Below are 6021 nucleotides of genomic sequence, written 5' to 3' on the forward strand. Positions count from 1 at the left end.
AATCCCAGGGAGAGAGGGGCCTGGAGGCCTAGAGTCCATAGAGTCGCAAAGAATTGGACACAGCTGAAATGACTTAGCGTACCTGATTCCTTGGGTCCTTTGTGATAGTGAATGAAAACTTCCCTGGGCCATCTGTTGAAACACTGGAAACTCTAGAGTGATGGAAGGCAAAGCTTTGCAGGTCAGTCTTGGAATCTTAATTCCACCCCTGAAAAGCTGTTTGCACCCCCAGAATCCTTCCAAGCCTCCGTTTCTCACCTGAAAAATGGAATAAAAACACATCTTACAGGATGGCAGGGAGGATTAAATATTAAATAAAGAGCCTGGTTGGTAGCAACACTTCCTAAATGGTTTCTATTTTTATAAAAATGCCCTTGGTTTTACATTGGCTTTAGGCTTTCTAGGCTACTATCGGTCAATCAATATTTATTACTTACTTAGTAGGTACAAAAGGGAACAGAAAGAGATCTAAGATCTAGGGCAACAGAAAAGACACAGGACAGAGAACCTTGGGGTTGGAACAAGCGGCTGGTTTCTACCCAACTTCAGGAAGAGGTGGGGAGTTTGGAACGGGTGAACATTTGAGGACAAACAGTAACGATTTCCCTTTTCCCAGCTGTAAGTTTGGGACAGCCCTCCCATTTCCTGTGAGGGCTTTTGTGTTCTTCGGAGAAGGGACCAGTGATTCTGAGAAGTGGACGAGAGAAGGTCCAACAGCTGCTTACAAAGTCATGACTCAAGACCTGGAGTGTTTTCTGGATTGTTGTTGTTGTTTAATTGCTCAGTATTGTCTGACTCTTTGTGACCGCATGGACTGTAGGCCACCAGCCTCCTCTGTCCATGGGATTTCCCAGCAAGAATACTGGAGTGGGTTGCCATTTCCTTCTCCAGAGGATCTTCCCCACCCAGGGATTGAACCTGGGTCTCCCGCATTGGCAGGTGGGTTCTTTACCATCTGAGCCACCAGGGAAACACTTTCTGGATTTACCTGTATTAAAGAATTTTTTGTTTTTTTTTGTTTCATTGAGGAGAGCTCTTGGGGGAGAATGTGGGGTGGGGTAGGGGGGCTACAGGGGTCTCCTATGGCTCTCTGAGGAAGGCAGCCTGAGCTGAGGAAGCCCTGTGTGTGGGCGGGGCGATCACCACCAGAAGGAATAAAAACACAAGGAGAAGCCAGCCCCGTTCAGGACCACGGGAAGGTCTGCTCTATTGTTTGAAGCCTTTCTCTTGTCTGTGGCAAGCCTGCAGATTCAGTAACGACCACAGCTGTGCTTGGGCCCAGGCTTTTCCTGGGAGGCCTGTCCGCCTTCAGAGCAGGAGCAGAAGCAGCTGGTGTGGCTGCCCTCCTCCCAGCTCTCTCTCCAGTTTCTGAGTAGTGTCGGGACCAGCCGCGCTTGGGATGCTCATCCGTCCAGAGATTTTATCAGACTTCTGATGAATCTAATTCCGGTGAAAGGAAGCAGAGGAAAACGAGCTGTTTAGGTTCACGGACAATGTATTTCTGGGCAAGAAATGTGACTCTGTCCCCTTCTGTTGAAGTAAGTTTGGAAGTGTCAAATAGTTTTTTCATTTAGGTCTTCACTATGGGAAGGCAGAGAACCACGGAGAAGATTCGGGTTTTCCAGACCCTGTAAAGGGGACAGCTGGCCACTGCAGGGATCGCGTCCTCATCTCTGAATTCCCCTGGTTAGCTGTCTTCCTACTTCACGCTCTGAACCAGGAGCAGCAAAAGGAAGGAAAAGCGGGGCTAGTGGCTGGCTCTGGAGTGACTGCTGAGGGCTCTGACCTCAGTGCGCAGCTGGGGTGTGGGGGTGGGGTGGCCTGCAGCTGGTCTGGGTGGGGCTCCTGGGGGAGCCCCTGCTCGGCTAAGGCCCACTGACCTTCTAGTGTCTATGGGAGTCTCACTTTCCTCATCCAGCACAAGAAGGCTTGGGCGAGGGCATGTGTTGTTCATTCATTCAGAGATCTATTTATTTATTCATCCATCTAACTTTTTTTTTTTTTTTTTAACACACTGACTCTGCCAAGAACTGGGGGTATGGAAACAAACAAGACTGGATTCCTGCCCTCTGGGACTCACAACCTTGTGGGCAAGGTAGATCAATATGCAAATCAATCTAGAAAAGTCATCTGCAGGTTAACGGGAATGTGTAAGAGCCTAGCCCTGCCTGAGAATGTGGAGAAAGTTGATCTTGAAGGATGGGTTAAGGATGCCAGGAGGGTGGAAGAGTCTGGAGCTTGCAAAAGAGCTTTGCCTGAGAACAATGGCAAGGTTGAGAGGTTTTCAGAGCAGGGAGTGAAAACTAAAGAGGGCAACGTGGACTATCCAGTTCTCAGCATGCAGCTGAGATTCCAGTTTCTCGAGAGGGGAATTTTTCTTTTCTCCAAACTCTGAGAACCCTTGAATCTTTGTATCAGGGTCCTCCAACACTGTTTATAGACCACAGATCAGGTGATTGACATTCATTTTACCAGGGCAGATGTGGGAAGACATTTCTTGTTGCTTTTTCCTGCATAGACTCTTTGATGAAGGCTGTTGTGAGTCTTATCCTTTATGGGGTCAAGCCTCCTTGGAGAATGAAAGAGGGTGATAAGCCATCTCCCCGGAAAATGCATAGTTTTCCACAAAATTTCAAGTGTTTTGAGAACCATCCCCCATCCGAAACCCTCCCGCACACTACAGATGAAGAACTGCCCGCAACCCCACCTGACCTCAGACTGTGGATCTGGGGATTGGAAAAGCCTAGTGTGGACACAGAGCTGCACGGGGCCTGGCCCTGATGTGGGTGTTCAGCTTAGAGGCTCTTTGAGTGTAGTTCATCTACAGACAGAGCTCAGAAAGGAAACTGAATCCTTTTGCAGAAGGCTTCAGCAGGGCCGATACTAGCATGAGGCAAATGAAACCTTTGCAGTGGGTGTAAATCATAAAGCAGAGGGTGCCAAACAATTCAGTAACGAGATATGTAATATTTTAATGCACTTTAAAAAGTCAAAATAGATGCAAAAATCCATGATGAATACAGTTTCACAATTTTCTGCAAAGATGGGATGTACTGTACTTGCATGGCCCTGCCCCTCTTGCCCCACCCTCATCCCAGCCCCTATTTGGAAACAAGAACTGCACAGCCTTAAAGTCCCAAACTTGTATTTGAATAAGACCTTGAGTGTCAGTATCTGGGCTTCCCTGGTAGCTCAGTGGTAAAAAAAAACCTGCCTGCCAACTGCAGGAGACACGGGTTCAGTCCTTGGGTGGGGAAGAATCTCCTGGAGAAGGGAATGGCTACCCACTCCCGTGTTCTTGCCTGAGAAATCCCATGGACAGAGGAGCCTGGCGGGGTCACAAAAGAGTCAGATACCACTGAACAACTAAACACTGAGTGTCAGTAAGTTGGTGCCTGGACGCTGCTGAGGTATTTCTGTGAACACTGCTTGATTCCTTGGCCAGGCTTAAGCCTCTCCGCCTGCCCACGTTGGCCCAAGGAACATGTGTTGGCAGTGACTCAGATATTCCAGCAGGTGGCACTCTTGCTCCAACCAGGTCCCCTGAAAAGGGGCGTCTTAGCCAAACTAAAGGGATTCAAGCTAGTTGCTTGTTGCCAGTTGTTTTTTGAAAGGCCAGGAAGAATCCTGAGCAGGTATTGCGGGGGTAAAGGGAGGTGCTCTATAAAGAGGATTGGAGGAAGAATCTGGAGAGCCAGAGCAAGGCAGAGCCTTATAACAGGCTGTGCTTCTCTTTAGCAAGAGAGAAAAATGAGAATTTCAAACCTCTTTCTGTTCTCAGATGCAGTATTGACACACGTGGCACGGGAGAGCAGAACAGGACGAATGGTTTTCTGTGAAGCACGGCTGGGTGGCAAGAGCTCCCTACTTACCTGCAGTGTTGGCTCCACTTGCCAGCTGTGACCTTGGACATTGCAAGCCTGAGATGGTTCATCTTTAAAGGGGGATTACTGCAGCTGCCCTGATGGAGGGTTGTTGGAGGCTTGTTGGAGGATTAAAGAAACTGATGACCAAAAGGCTACTAGTACCAAGTGTGTGTTCAGTCAACATGAGAGAGCTGCTGCGATGGACTTGTAGGCGAGGGCTAAGCAGCGAGATTTTGTGGCCTTCCTTGGCTGTTACATTAATTTAAAAGATGACCTCAGAGTGACCCAGAGACATAACTTGATAAGGAACCATGGCTTTAGCAGAAGCAGCCAGAAGAATTTCCCACCTGGATCGAGTTTCACAGGTGTGATTTTTGAACCAGGAAATCAAACTGGGTTCTCTGGCAGTACTGTCTCACCCTCAAGACCTGGGAAACGTCTGACCACCAGGTGACAGGCCCCACTTTAGCTGTGCATTGTTGCAGAAAGTATCCATTTACACATAGGTATATCAGAGCCTTCCCATGAAACCACTGTGTCTCCCTGCGGTTCCGAAATCCTGAACTCTCAAAGATGCCCCCAGATGAACTGTTCTCCACTAAGAATGAAATAAATCAGTGATGGTTCCTTCTTATTGAAGCTTACTTCATGGCAGTTACTTTAATAAGTACTTTACATGCATTCATCCATTTATGCCTGGAAACCAAGCAGAGAGGTAATCAAACCCATTTTACAGACACGTAAATTTAGGTTTGGGGCTTCCCAGGTGACACAGTGGTAAAGAATCCCCCTGCCAATGTAGGAGATGCAAGAGACTCGGGTTTGATCCCTGGGTCAGGAAGATGCCCTGGAATAGGAAATGGCAACCCCCTCCAGTGTTTCTTGCCTGGAAAATTTCATGGATAGAGATCCTGGTGGGCTACAGTCTATCGGGTCGCAAAGAGTTATACATGACTGAACACACACACACACACAAATTTAGATTTAGGGAAACTCAGTACTCTTGCCTGGAAAATCCTGTGGACGGAGGAGCCTGGTGGGCTGCAGTCGGACACGACTGAGCGACTTCACTTTCACTTTTCACTTTCATGTATTGGAGAAGGAAATGGCAACCCACTCCAGTGTTCTTGCCTGGAGAATCCCAGGGACGGTGGAGCCTGGTGGGCTGCTGTCTATGGGGTCGCACGGAGTCAGACACGACTGAAGTGACTTAGCAGCAGCAGCAGTACTGGGTCAGGCTTCCCTGGTGGCTCAGATGGTGAAGAATCCGCCTGCAATGCGGGAGACCTGGGTTCAATCCCTGGGTTGGGAACATACCTTGGAGGAGGATATGGCAACCCATTCCAGTATTCTTCTCTGGAGAATCCCCGACAGAGGATACTGGCAGGCTGCAGTCCATGGGGTCGCAAAGAGTCAAACATGACTGAGCAACTCAGCACAGCACAATACTGGCTCCTTCAGCCAGGAATTGGTATAAACTTAGGTCTGACTTCCAAATCTATCTATGTATCTATCAATCTATCCATCAGTGTATCTATGTATCTATCATCCATTTATTTGATACATTAAATACTAACTATTCTGATCTATTAATTAAAGCAAGTTCCTCTGAGGCACTGAGGGCCTAGGGAAACGTTTGTTGGCCTCGATTTGAGGCTTCTTTCTTGAACATATAGAGATAGTCATAGCTGTATCTTTGCAGATACATATATACATGACACATACAGGTGACTTTCTAAGGAGCATGTTCTTACTCAGGGGCCCCATAGCCCAGATGACAGTGCACTCTGGTGTCAGCTACTCTTCAGAGAGTCCCTGGAGAGAGAGTTTTGCGCCATATCCTCTTGTGTGGGAGGACAACCAGACAGAGTCAGTCTCTGCTCCACCCCAAGCTTCCTTCGAAGGCACGGGCAAAGCTCGTTGGACTGAATGGTCTCATTTTTCAAAGGGAAACTGCCGGATAGGAGAGGAAGTGTCAGAACAACAAGATCACTTTGACCTGGAAGAAGGAGCAGGAAAGTGAATGCCGTCTTCCCAGAGGAGAAACATCACCGGCCATCATAAGGGGAAGTGGCTTCCCAGTTCCTAACTGGAGAAGACGGCTCCCTGTGAAAGTGGGGGCATGGGGGGTGGGGGGTGCAGAGGTCTCTATAAA

General features: G+C 48.3%; 1 long non-coding RNA gene across 2 annotated transcripts; it reads left to right on the plus strand.

Annotated features, from left to right (window-relative positions):
- Positions 906-4505, plus strand: LOC106502191. 2 transcript variants are annotated; one of them, XR_001295781.2, is made up of 4 exons: positions 906-939; positions 1575-1686; positions 2029-2095; positions 3782-4505. It is a non-coding gene; the product is annotated as an uncharacterized LOC106502191 (long non-coding RNA). The 2 variants fall into 2 exon arrangements; XR_001918247.1 differs by lacking the exons at positions 906-939; positions 1575-1686; positions 2029-2095 and adding an exon at positions 1099-1538.

The sequence above is a fragment of the Capra hircus genome, chromosome 6 (assembly GCF_001704415.2).
Source record: "Capra hircus breed San Clemente chromosome 6, ASM170441v1, whole genome shotgun sequence".
NCBI classification, from domain to species: domain Eukaryota; kingdom Metazoa; phylum Chordata; class Mammalia; order Artiodactyla; family Bovidae; genus Capra; species Capra hircus.